This window comes from Teleopsis dalmanni, chromosome 1 (genome assembly GCF_002237135.1).
Source record: "Teleopsis dalmanni isolate 2A chromosome 1, ASM223713v2, whole genome shotgun sequence".
Taxonomy (NCBI): domain Eukaryota; kingdom Metazoa; phylum Arthropoda; class Insecta; order Diptera; family Diopsidae; genus Teleopsis; species Teleopsis dalmanni.
In genome coordinates this window covers 234,810,317-234,821,804 of record NC_051846.1, presented here as the reverse complement: position 1 = coordinate 234,821,804, position 11,488 = coordinate 234,810,317, and the positions used below count along the sequence as shown (strand labels likewise).

The window sequence follows — 11,488 nt, the reverse complement described above, 5'->3', positions numbered from 1 at the left end:
ATTGAATTCATTAAGTATATGCCAATTTCAATATAAAAGCATACTTACCGGGCGTAGGGGTTACCGTGATCACGAAGGCGGTTCCCTCGGGGCAAAGCTTGACCATTGCACATTCGGTTGAGTAGAACCCTGCGATTATTCCTAATGTGAATAACTCGTGCGTGGAATTTTTGGGTGTCGGGATGGCGTACGCGCCGACCCGGTTAAAGAATACATTCAGATATAATATTTAGGATAATATGTATATCGAATGCAATATAAATGATTGCAATCATTTATTAGAATTGCTTTTTTACATTGACATTAGCTGTATTGAGTGAGAAAAGAATAATGCAAAAAACTTTTAAATTGTTTAACTAATTTTTATATTAACTTTATTAACTTTATTTAATAATTAATAAATAAATAATATTTAAAAAGTATTGAACCAAAATATTTATGTCAATATAAAAAATAATATTAAATTATTATTTTATATAAAAATTGTAATATGAATCAAATGGTCCACAAATGGTCAACTAGCCTTCAGAATTTATTTCTAATCAAACAGCAGAGTTAAATACTAATAAAAATTAGTTTATATAATATGTGACAAATAATTATTTAGATTTTAGTCACAATTACCATCACGGTTGTGTTAACGAAAAAAAAAATGTTTACAATTAAAATATTTACAATTTTCATTAAGTTAAAATATTGAATTGTGATTGTGTGAGAGGAAAAAAATTTTTACCATTGAAATGTTTATAATTTTCATTAAATTGAAATATTGAATTCATTAAGTATATGCCAATTTCAATATAAAAGCATACTTACCTGGCGTAGGGGTTACCGTGATCACGAAGGCGGTTCCCTCGGGGCAAAGCTTGACCATTGCACATTCGGTTGAGTAGAACCCTGCGATTATTCCTAATGTGAATAACTCGTGCGTGGAATTTTTGGGTGTCGGGATGGCGTACGCGCCGACCCGGTTAAAGAATACATTCAGATATAATATTTAGGATAATATATCGAATGCAATATAAATGATTGCAATCATTTATTAGAATTGCTTTTTTACATTGACATTAGCTGTATTGAGTGAGAAAAGAATAATGCAAAAAACTTTTAAATTGTTTAACTAATTTTTATATTAAATTCTTTATTTAATAATTAATAAATAAATAATATTTAAAAAGTATTGAACCAAAAGTATTTATATCGATATAAAAAATAATATTAAATTATTATTTTATATAAAAATTGTAATATGAATCAAATGGTCCACTCAACTAGCCTTCAGAATTTATTTCTAATCAAACAGCAGAGTTAAATACTAATAAAAATTAGTTTATATAATATGTGACAAATAATTATTTAGATTTTAGTCACAATTACCATCACGGTTGTGTTAACGAAAAAAAAAAATTGTTTACAATTAAAATATTTACAATTTTTATTAAGTTAAAATATTGAATTGTGATTGTGTGAGAGGAAAAAAATGTTTACCATTGAAATGTTTATAATTTTCATTTAATTGAAATATTGAATTCATTAAGTATATGCCAATTTCAATATAAAAGCATACTTACCTGGCGTAGGGGTTACCGTGATCACGAAGGCGGTTCCCTCGGGGCAAAGCTTGACCATTGCACATTCGGTTGAGTAGAACCCTGCGATTATTCCTAATGTGAATAACTCGTGCGTGGAATTTTTGGGTGTCGGGATGGCGTACGCGCCGACCCGGTTAAAGAATACATTCAGATATAATATTTAGGATAATATATCGAATGCAATATAAATGATTGCAATCATTTATTAGAATTGCTTTTTTACATTGACATTAGCTGTATTGAGTGAGAAAAGAATAATGCAAAAAACTTTTAAATTGTTTAAATAATTTTTATATTAACTTCTTTATTTAATAATTAATAAATAAATAATATTTAAAAAGTATTGAACCAAAATATTTATGTCGATATAAGAAATAATATTAAATTATTATTTTATATAAAAATTGTAATATGAATCAAATGGTCCACTCAACTAGCCTTCAGAATTTATTTCTAATCAAACAGCAGAGTTAAATACTAATAAAAATTAATTTATATAATATGTGACAAATAATTATTTAGATTTTAGTCACAATTACCATCACGGTTGTGTTAACGAAAAAAAAAAATGTTTACAATTAAAATATTTACAATTTTCATTAAGTTAAAATATTGAATTGTGATTGTGTGAGAGGAAAAAAATTTTTACCATTGAAATGTTTATAATTTTCATTAAATTGAAATATTGAATTCATTAAGTATATGCCAATTTCAATATAAAAGCATACTTACCTGGCGTAGGGGTTACCGTGATCACGAAGGCGGTTCCCTCGGGGCAAAGCTTGACCATTGCACATTCGGTTGAGTAGAACCCTGCGATTATTCCTAATGTGAATAACTCGTGCGTGGAATTTTTGGGTGTCGGGATGGCATACGCGCCGACCCGGTTAAAGAATACATTCAGATATAATATTTAGGATAATATATCGAATGCAATATAAATGATTGCAATCATTTATTAGAATTGCTTTTTTACATTGACATTAGCTGTATTGAGTGAGAAAAGAATAATGCAAAAAACTTTTAAATTGTTTAACTAATTTTTATATTAACTTCTTTATTTAATAATTAATAAATAAATAATATTTATGTCGATATAAAAAATAATATTAAATTATTATTTTATATAAAAATTGTAATATGAATCAAATGGTCCACTCAACTAGCCATCAGAATTTATTTCTAATCAAACAGCAGAGTTAAATACTAATAAAAATTAGTTTATATAATATGTGACAAATAATTATTTAGATTTTAGTCACAATTACCATCACGGTTGTGTTAACGAAAAAAAAAATGTTTACAATTAAAATATTTACAATTTTCATTAAGTTAAAATATTGAATTGTGATTGTGTGAGAGGAAAAAAATGTTTACCATTGAAATGTTTATAATTTTCATTTAATTGAAATATTGAATTCATTAAGTATATGCCAATTTCAATATAAAGATACTTACCTGGCGTAGGGGTTCCGTGATACCGATAGGCGGTTCCCTTCGGGGCAAAGCTTGCCCATTGCCATTGGTTGAGTAGAACTGCGATTATTCCTAATGTGAATAACTCGTGCGTGGAATTTTTGGGTGTCGGGATGGCGTACGCGCCGACCCGGTTAAAGAATACATTCAGATATAATATTTAGGATAATATATCGAATGCAATATAAATGATTGCAATCATTTATTAGAATTGCTTTTTTACATTGACATTAGCTGTATTGAGTGAGAAAAGAATAATGCAAAAAACTTTTAAATTGTTTAACTAATTTTTATATTAACTTCTTTATTTAATAATTAATAAATAAATAATATTTATGTCGATATAAAAAATAATATTAAATTATTATTTTATATAAAAATTGTAATATGAATCAAATGGTCCACTCAATTAGTCATCAGAATTTATTTCTAATCAAACAGCAGAGTTAAATACTAATAAAAATTAGTTTATATAATATGTGACAAATAATTATTTAGATTTTAGTCACAATTACCATCACGGTTGTGTTAACGAAAAAAAAAATGTTTACAATTAAAATATTTACAATTTTGATTAAGTTAAAATATTGAATTGTGATTGTGTGAGAGGAAAAAAATTTTTACCATTGAAATGTTTATAATTTTCATTTAATTGAAATTATGAATTCATTAAGTATATGCCAATTTCAATATAAAAGCATACTTACCTGGCGTAGGGGTTACCGTGATCACGAAGGCGGTTCCCTCGGGGCAAAGCTTGACCATTGCACATTCGGTTGAGTAGAACCCTGCGATTATTCCTAATGTGAATAACTCGTGCGTGGAATTTTTGGGTGTCGGGATGGCGTACGCGCCGACCCGGTTAAAGAATACATTCAGATATAATATTTAGGATAATATGTATATCGAATGCAATATAAATGATTGCAATCATTTATTAGAATTGCTTTTTTACATTGACATTAGCTGTATTGAGTGAGAAAAGAATAATGCAAAAAACTTTTAAATTGTTTAACTAATTTTTATATTAACTTCTTTATTTAATAATTAATAAATAAATAATATTTAAAAAGTATTGAACCAAAATATTTATGTCGATATAAAATTTAATATTAAATTATTATTTTATATAAAAATTGTAATATGAATCAAATGGTCCACTCAATTAGTCATCAGAATTTATTTCTAATCAAACAGCAGAGTTAAATACTAATAAAAATTAGTTTATATAATATGTGACAAATAATTATTTAGATTTTAGTCACAATTACCATCACGGTTGTGTTAACGAAAAAAAAAATGTTTACAATTAAAATATTTACAATTTTGATTAAGTTAAAATATTGAATTGTGATTGTGTGAGAGGAAAAAAATTATATAAAATTTAATATTAAATTATTATTTTATATAAAAATTGTAATATGAATCAAATGGTCCACAAATGGTCAACTAGCCTTCAGAATTTATTTCTAATCAAACAGCAGAGTTAAATACTAATAAAAATTAGTTTATATAATATGTGACAAATAATTATTTAGATTTTAGTCACAATTACCATCACGGTTGTGTTAACGAAAAAAAAAATGTTTACAATTAAAATATTTACAATTTTCATTAAGTTAAAATATTGAATTGTGATTGTGTGAGAGGAAAAAAATTTTTACCATTGAAATGTTTATAATTTTCATTTAATTGAAATATTGAATTCATTAAGTATATGCCAATTTCAATATAAAAGCATACTTACCTGGCGTAGGGGTTACCGTGATCACGAAGGCGGTTCCCTCGGGGCAAAGCTTGACCATTGCACATTCGGTTGAGTAGAACCCTGCGATTATTCCTAATGTGAATAACTCGTGCGTGGAATTTTTGGGTGTCGGGATGGCGTACGCGCCGACCCGGTTAAAGAATACATTCAGATATAATATTTAGGATAATATGTATATCGAATGCAATATAAATGATTGCAATCATTTATTAGAATTGCTTTTTTACATTGACATTAGCTGTATTGAGTGAGAAAAGAATAATGCAAAAAACTTTTAAATTGTTTAACTAATTTTTATATTAACTTTATTAACTTTATTTAATAATTAATAAATAAATAATATTTAAAAAGTATTGAACCAAAATATTTATGTCAATATAAAAAATAATATTAAATTATTATTTTATATAAAAATTGTAATATGAATCAAATGGTCCACAAATGGTCAACTAGCCTTCAGAATTTATTTCTAATCAAACAGCAGAGTTAAATACTAATAAAAATTAGTTTATATAATATGTGACAAATAATTATTTAGATTTTAGTCACAATTACCATCACGGTTGTGTTAACGAAAAAAAAAATGTTTACAATTAAAATATTTACAATTTTCATTAAGTTAAAATATTGAATTGTGATTGTGTGAGAGGAAAAAAATTTTTACCATTGAAATGTTTATAATTTTCATTTAATTGAAATATTGAATTCATTAAGTATATGCCAATTTCAATATAAAAGCATACTTACCTGGCGTAGGGGTTACCGTGATCACGAAGGCGGTTCCCTCGGGGCAAAGCTTGACCATTGCACATTCGGTTGAGTAGAACCCTGCGATTATTCCTAATGTGAATAACTCGTGCGTGGAATTTTTGGGTGTCGGGATGGCGTACGCGCCGACCCGGTTAAAGAATACATTCAGATATAATATTTAGGATAATATGTATATCGAATGCAATATAAATGATTGCAATCATTTATTAGAATTGCTTTTTTACATTGACATTAGCTGTATTGAGTGAGAAAAGAATAATGCAAAAAACTTTTAAATTGTTTAACTAATTTTTATATTAACTTTATTAACTTTATTTAATAATTAATAAATAAATAATATTTAAAAAGTATTGAACCAAAATATTTATGTCAATATAAAAAATAATATTAAATTATTATTTTATATAAAAATTGTAATATGAATCAAATGGTCCACAAATGGTCAACTAGCCTTCAGAATTTATTTCTAATCAAACAGCAGAGTTAAATACTAATAAAAATTAGTTTATATAATATGTGACAAATAATTATTTAGATTTTAGTCACAATTACCATCACGGTTGTGTTAACGAAAAAAAAAATGTTTACAATTAAAATATTTACAATTTTGATTAAGTTAAAATATTGAATTGTGATTGTGTGAGAGGAAAAAAATTTTTTAATTTTCATTTAATTGAAATTATGAATTCATTAAGTATATGCCAATTTCAATATAAAAGCATACTTACCTGGCGTAGGGGTTACCGTGATCACGAAGGCGGTTCCCTCGGGGCAAAGCTTGACCATTGCACATTCGGTTGAGTAGAACCCTGCGATTATTCCTAATGTGAATAACTCGTGCGTGGAATTTTTGGGTGTCGGGATGGCGTACGCGCCGACCCGGTTAAAGAATACATTCAGATATAATATTTAGGATAATATGTATATCGAATGCAATATAAATGATTGCAATCATTTATTAGAATTGCTTTTTTACATTGACATTAGCTGTATTGAGTGAGAAAAGAATAATGCAAAAAACTTTTAAATTGTTTAAATAATTTTTATATTAACTTCTTTATTTAATAATTAATAAATAAATAATATTTAAAAAGTATTGAACCAAAATATTTATGTCGATATAAGAAATAATATTAAATTATTATTTTATATAAAAATTGTAATATGAATCAAATGGTCCACTCAACTAGCCTTCAGAATTTATTTCTAATCAAACAGCAGAGTTAAATACTAATAAAAATTAATTTATATAATATGTGACAAATAATTATTTAGATTTTAGTCACAATTACCATCACGGTTGTGTTAACGAAAAAAAAAAATGTTTACAATTAAAATATTTACAATTTTCATTAAGTTAAAATATTGAATTGTGATTGTGTGAGAGGAAAAAAATTTTTACCATTGAAATGTTTATAATTTTCATTAAATTGAAATATTGAATTCATTAAGTATATTCCAATTTCAATATAAAAGCATACTTACCTGGCGTAGGGGTTACCGTGATCACGAAGGCGGTTCCCTCGGGGCAAAGCTTGACCATTGCACATTCGGTTGAGTAGAACCCTGCGATTATTCCTAATGTGAATAACTCGTGCGTGGAATTTTTGGGTGTCGGGATGGCGTACGCGCCGACCCGGTTAAAGAATACATTCAGATATAATATTTAGGATAATATATCGAATGCAATATAAATGATTGCAATCATTTATTAGAATTGCTTTTTTACATTGACATTAGCTGTATTGAGTGAGAAAAGAATAATGCAAAAAACTTTTAAATTGTTTAACTAATTTTTATATTAAATTCTTTATTTAATAATTAATAAATAAATAATATTTAAAAAGTATTGAACCAAAAGTATTTATATCGATATAAAAAATAATATTAAATTATTATTTTATATAAAAATTGTAATATGAATCAAATGGTCCACTCAACTAGCCTTCAGAATTTATTTCTAATCAAACAGCAGAGTTAAATAACATACTAATAAAAATTAGTTTATATAATATGTGACAAATAATTATTTAGATTTTAGTCACAATTACCATCACGGTTGTGTTAACGAAAAAAAAAATGTTTACAATTAAAATATTTATAATTTTCATTAAGTTAAAATATTGAATTGTGATTGTGTGAGAGGAAAAAAATGTTTACCATTGAAATGTTTATAATTTTCATTTAATTGAAATATTGAATTCATTAAGTATATGCCAATTTCAATATAAAAGCATACTTACCTGGGCGTAGGGTACGTATCCGAAGGCGGTTCCCTCGGGGCAAACGCTTGACGCATTGCACATTCGGTTTGAGTAGAACCCTGCGATTATTCCTAAATGTGAATAACTCGTGCGTGGAATTTTTGGGTGTCGGGATGGCGTACGCGCCGACCCGGTTAAAGAATACATTCAGATATAATATTTAGGATAATATATCGAATGCAATATAAATGATTGCAATCATTTATTAGAATTGCTTTTTTACATTGACATTAGCTGTATTGAGTGAGAAAAGAATAATGCAAAAAACTTTTAAATTGTTTAACTAATTTTTATATTAACTTTATTAACTTTATTTAATAATTAATAAATAAATAATATTTAAAAAGTATTGAACCAAAATATTTATGTCAATATAAAAAATAATATTAAATTATTATTTTATATAAAAATTGTAATATGAATCAAATGGTCCACAAATGGTCAACTAGCCTTCAGAATTTATTTCTAATCAAACAGCAGAGTTAAATACTAATAAAAATTAGTTTATATAATATGTGACAAATAATTATTTAGATTTTAGTCACAATTACCATCACGGTTGTGTTAACGAAAAAAAAAAAAAATGTTTACAATTAAAATATTTACAATTTTCATTAAGTTAAAATATTGAATTGTGATTGTGTGAGAGGAAAAAAATGTTTACCATTGAAATGTTTATAATTTTCATTTAATTGAAATATTGAATTCATTAAGTATATGCCAATTTCAATATAAAAGCATACTTACCTGGCGTAGGGGTTACCGTGATCACGAAGGCGGTTCCCTCGGGGCAAAGCTTGACCATTGCACATTCGGTTGAGTAGAACCCTGCGATTATTCCTAATGTGAATAACTCGTGCGTGGAATTTTTGGGTGTCGGGATGGCGTTCGCGCCGACCCGGTTAAAGAATACATTCAGATATAATATTTAGGATAATATATCGAATGCAATATAAATGATTGCAATCATTTATTAGAATTGCTTTTTTACATTGACATTAGCTGTATTGAGTGAGAAAAGAATAATGCAAAAAACTTTTAAATTGTTTAACTAATTTTTATATTAACTTCTTTATTTAATAATTAATAAATAAATAATATTTATGTCGATATAAAAAATAATATTAAATTATTATTTTATATAAAAATTGTAATATGAATCAAATGGTCCACTCAATTAGTCATCAGAATTTATTTCTAATCAAACAGCAGAGTTAAATACTAATAAAAATTAGTTTATATAATATGTGACAAATAATTATTTAGATTTTAGTCACAATTACCATCACGGTTGTGTTAACGAAAAAAAAAATGTTTACAATTAAAATATTTACAATTTTGATTAAGTTAAAATATTGAATTGTGATTGTGTGAGAGGAAAAAAATTTTTTAATTTTCATTTAATTGAAATTATGAATTCATTAAGTATATGCCAATTTCAATATAAAAGCATACTTACCTGGCGTAGGGGTTACCGTGATCACGAAGGCGGTTCCCTCGGGGCAAAGCTTGACCATTGCACATTCGGTTGAGTAGAACCCTGCGATTATTCCTAATGTGAATAACTCGTGCGTGGAATTTTTGGGTGTCGGGATGGCGTACGCGCCGACCCGGTTAAAGAATACATTCAGATATAATATTTAGGATAATATATCGAATGCAATATAAATGATTGCAATCATTTATTAGAATTGCTTTTTTACATTGACATTAGCTGTATTGAGTGAGAAAAGAATAATGCAAAAAACTTTTAAATTGTTTAACTAATTTTTATATTAAATTCTTTATTTAATAATTAATAAATAAATAATATTTAAAAAGTATTGAACCAAAAGTATTTATATCGATATAAAAAATAATATTAAATTATTATTTTATATAAAAATTGTAATATGAATCAAATGGTCCACTCAACTAGCCTTCAGAATTTATTTCTAATCAAACAGCAGAGTTAAATACTAATAAAAATTAGTTTATATAATATGTGACAAATAATTATTTAGATTTTAGTCACAATTACCATCACGGTTGTGTTAACGAAAAAAAAAAAAATGTTTACAATTAAAATATTTACAATTTTCATTAAGTTAAAATATTGAATTGTGATTGTGTGAGAGGAAAAAAATTTTTACCATTGAAATGTTTATAATTTTCATTTAATTGAAATATTGAATTCATTAAGTATATCCCAATTTCAATATAAAAGCATACTTACCTGGCGTAGGGGTTACCGTGATCACGAAGGCGGTTCCCTCGGGGCAAAGCTTGACCATTGCACATTCGGTTGAGTAGAACCCTGCGATTATTCCTAATGTGAATAACTCGTGCGTGGAATTTTTGGGTGTCGGGATGGCGTACGCGCCGACCCGGTTAAAGAATACATTCAGATATAATATTTAGGATAATATGTATATCGAATGCAATATAAATGATTGCAATCATTTATTAGAATTGCTTTTTTACATTGACATTAGCTGTATTGAGTGAGAAAAGAATAATGCAAAAAACTTTTAAATTGTTTAACTAATTTTTATATTAACTTTATTAACTTTATTTAATAATTAATAAATAAATAATATTTAAAAAGTATTGAACCAAAATATTTATGTCAATATAAAAAATAATATTAAATTATTATTTTATATAAAAATTGTAATATGAATCAAATGGTCCACAAATGGTCAACTAGCCTTCAGAATTTATTTCTAATCAAACAGCAGAGTTAAATACTAATAAAAATTAGTTTATATAATATGTGACAAATAATTATTTAGATTTTAGTCACAATTACCATCACGGTTGTGTTAACGAAAAAAAAAATGTTTACAATTAAAATATTTACAATTTTGATTAAGTTAAAATATTGAATTGTGATTGTGTGAGAGGAAAAAAATTTTTTAATTTTCATTTAATTGAAATTATGAATTCATTAAGTATATGCCAATTTCAATATAAAAGCATACTTACCTGGCGTAGGGGTTACCGTGATCACGAAGGCGGTTCCCTCGGGGCAAAGCTTGACCATTGCACATTCGGTTGAGTAGAACCCTGCGATTATTCCTAATGTGAATAACTCGTGCGTGGAATTTTTGGGTGTCGGGATGGCATACGCGCCGACCCGGTTAAAGAATACATTCAGATATAATATTTAGGATAATATATCGAATGCAATATAAATGATTGCAATCATTTATTAGAATTGCTTTTTTACATTGACATTAGCTGTATTGAGTGAGAAAAGAATAATGCAAAAAACTTTTAAATTGTTTAAATAATTTTTATATTAACTTCTTTATTTAATAATTAATAAATAAATAATATTTAAAAAGTATTGAACCAAAATATTTATGTCGATATAAGAAATAATATTAAATTATTATTTTATATAAAAATTGTAATATGAATCAAATGGTCCACTCAACTAGCCTTCAGAATTTATTTCTAATCAAACAGCAGAGTTAAATACTAATAAAAATTAATTTATATAATATGTGACAAATAATTATTTAGATTTTAGTCACAATTACCATCACGGTTGTGTTAACGAAAAAAAAAAATGTTTACAATTAAAATATTTACAATTTTCATTAAGTTAAAATATTGAATTGTGATTGTGT

The 11,488-nt window shown here is 26.3% G+C and overlaps 15 non-coding genes across 15 annotated transcripts; all 15 read left to right on the top strand.

Annotated features, from left to right (window-relative positions):
- Nucleotides 1-40: 40 nt before the first annotated feature.
- On the top strand, nt 41-204 carry LOC119673635. Its single transcript, XR_005252151.1, has one exon. It is a non-coding gene; the product is annotated as a U1 spliceosomal RNA (small nuclear RNA).
- A 604-nt stretch (nt 205-808) lies between these two features.
- Nucleotides 809-972, top strand: LOC119673633. The gene has a single exon (XR_005252149.1). It is a non-coding gene; the product is annotated as a U1 spliceosomal RNA (small nuclear RNA).
- Nucleotides 973-1,563: 591 nt separating this feature from the next.
- LOC119673632 lies at nt 1,564-1,727 on the top strand. The gene has a single exon (XR_005252148.1). It is a non-coding gene; the product is annotated as a U1 spliceosomal RNA (small nuclear RNA).
- A 589-nt stretch (nt 1,728-2,316) lies between these two features.
- LOC119673637 lies at nt 2,317-2,480 on the top strand. Its single transcript, XR_005252153.1, has one exon. It is a non-coding gene; the product is annotated as a U1 spliceosomal RNA (small nuclear RNA).
- Nucleotides 2,481-3,042: 562 nt separating this feature from the next.
- LOC119673640 lies at nt 3,043-3,203 on the top strand. The gene has a single exon (XR_005252155.1). It is a non-coding gene; the product is annotated as a U1 spliceosomal RNA (small nuclear RNA).
- Nucleotides 3,204-3,767: 564 nt separating this feature from the next.
- Nucleotides 3,768-3,931, top strand: LOC119673631. The gene has a single exon (XR_005252147.1). It is a non-coding gene; the product is annotated as a U1 spliceosomal RNA (small nuclear RNA).
- An 876-nt stretch (nt 3,932-4,807) lies between these two features.
- Nucleotides 4,808-4,971, top strand: LOC119673630. Its single transcript, XR_005252146.1, has one exon. It is a non-coding gene; the product is annotated as a U1 spliceosomal RNA (small nuclear RNA).
- Nucleotides 4,972-5,575: 604 nt separating this feature from the next.
- Nucleotides 5,576-5,739, top strand: LOC119673629. The gene has a single exon (XR_005252145.1). It is a non-coding gene; the product is annotated as a U1 spliceosomal RNA (small nuclear RNA).
- Nucleotides 5,740-6,327: 588 nt separating this feature from the next.
- Nucleotides 6,328-6,491, top strand: LOC119673628. The gene has a single exon (XR_005252144.1). It is a non-coding gene; the product is annotated as a U1 spliceosomal RNA (small nuclear RNA).
- A 593-nt stretch (nt 6,492-7,084) lies between these two features.
- Nucleotides 7,085-7,248, top strand: LOC119673626. Its single transcript, XR_005252142.1, has one exon. It is a non-coding gene; the product is annotated as a U1 spliceosomal RNA (small nuclear RNA).
- Nucleotides 7,249-7,842: 594 nt separating this feature from the next.
- On the top strand, nt 7,843-8,006 carry LOC119673641. The gene has a single exon (XR_005252156.1). It is a non-coding gene; the product is annotated as a U1 spliceosomal RNA (small nuclear RNA).
- Nucleotides 8,007-8,610: 604 nt separating this feature from the next.
- On the top strand, nt 8,611-8,774 carry LOC119673611. Its single transcript, XR_005252128.1, has one exon. It is a non-coding gene; the product is annotated as a U1 spliceosomal RNA (small nuclear RNA).
- Nucleotides 8,775-9,322: 548 nt separating this feature from the next.
- LOC119673625 lies at nt 9,323-9,486 on the top strand. Its single transcript, XR_005252141.1, has one exon. It is a non-coding gene; the product is annotated as a U1 spliceosomal RNA (small nuclear RNA).
- Nucleotides 9,487-10,078: 592 nt separating this feature from the next.
- LOC119673623 lies at nt 10,079-10,242 on the top strand. The gene has a single exon (XR_005252140.1). It is a non-coding gene; the product is annotated as a U1 spliceosomal RNA (small nuclear RNA).
- Nucleotides 10,243-10,830: 588 nt separating this feature from the next.
- Nucleotides 10,831-10,994, top strand: LOC119673636. Its single transcript, XR_005252152.1, has one exon. It is a non-coding gene; the product is annotated as a U1 spliceosomal RNA (small nuclear RNA).
- The last annotated feature ends 494 nt before the right edge of the window (nt 10,995-11,488 follow it).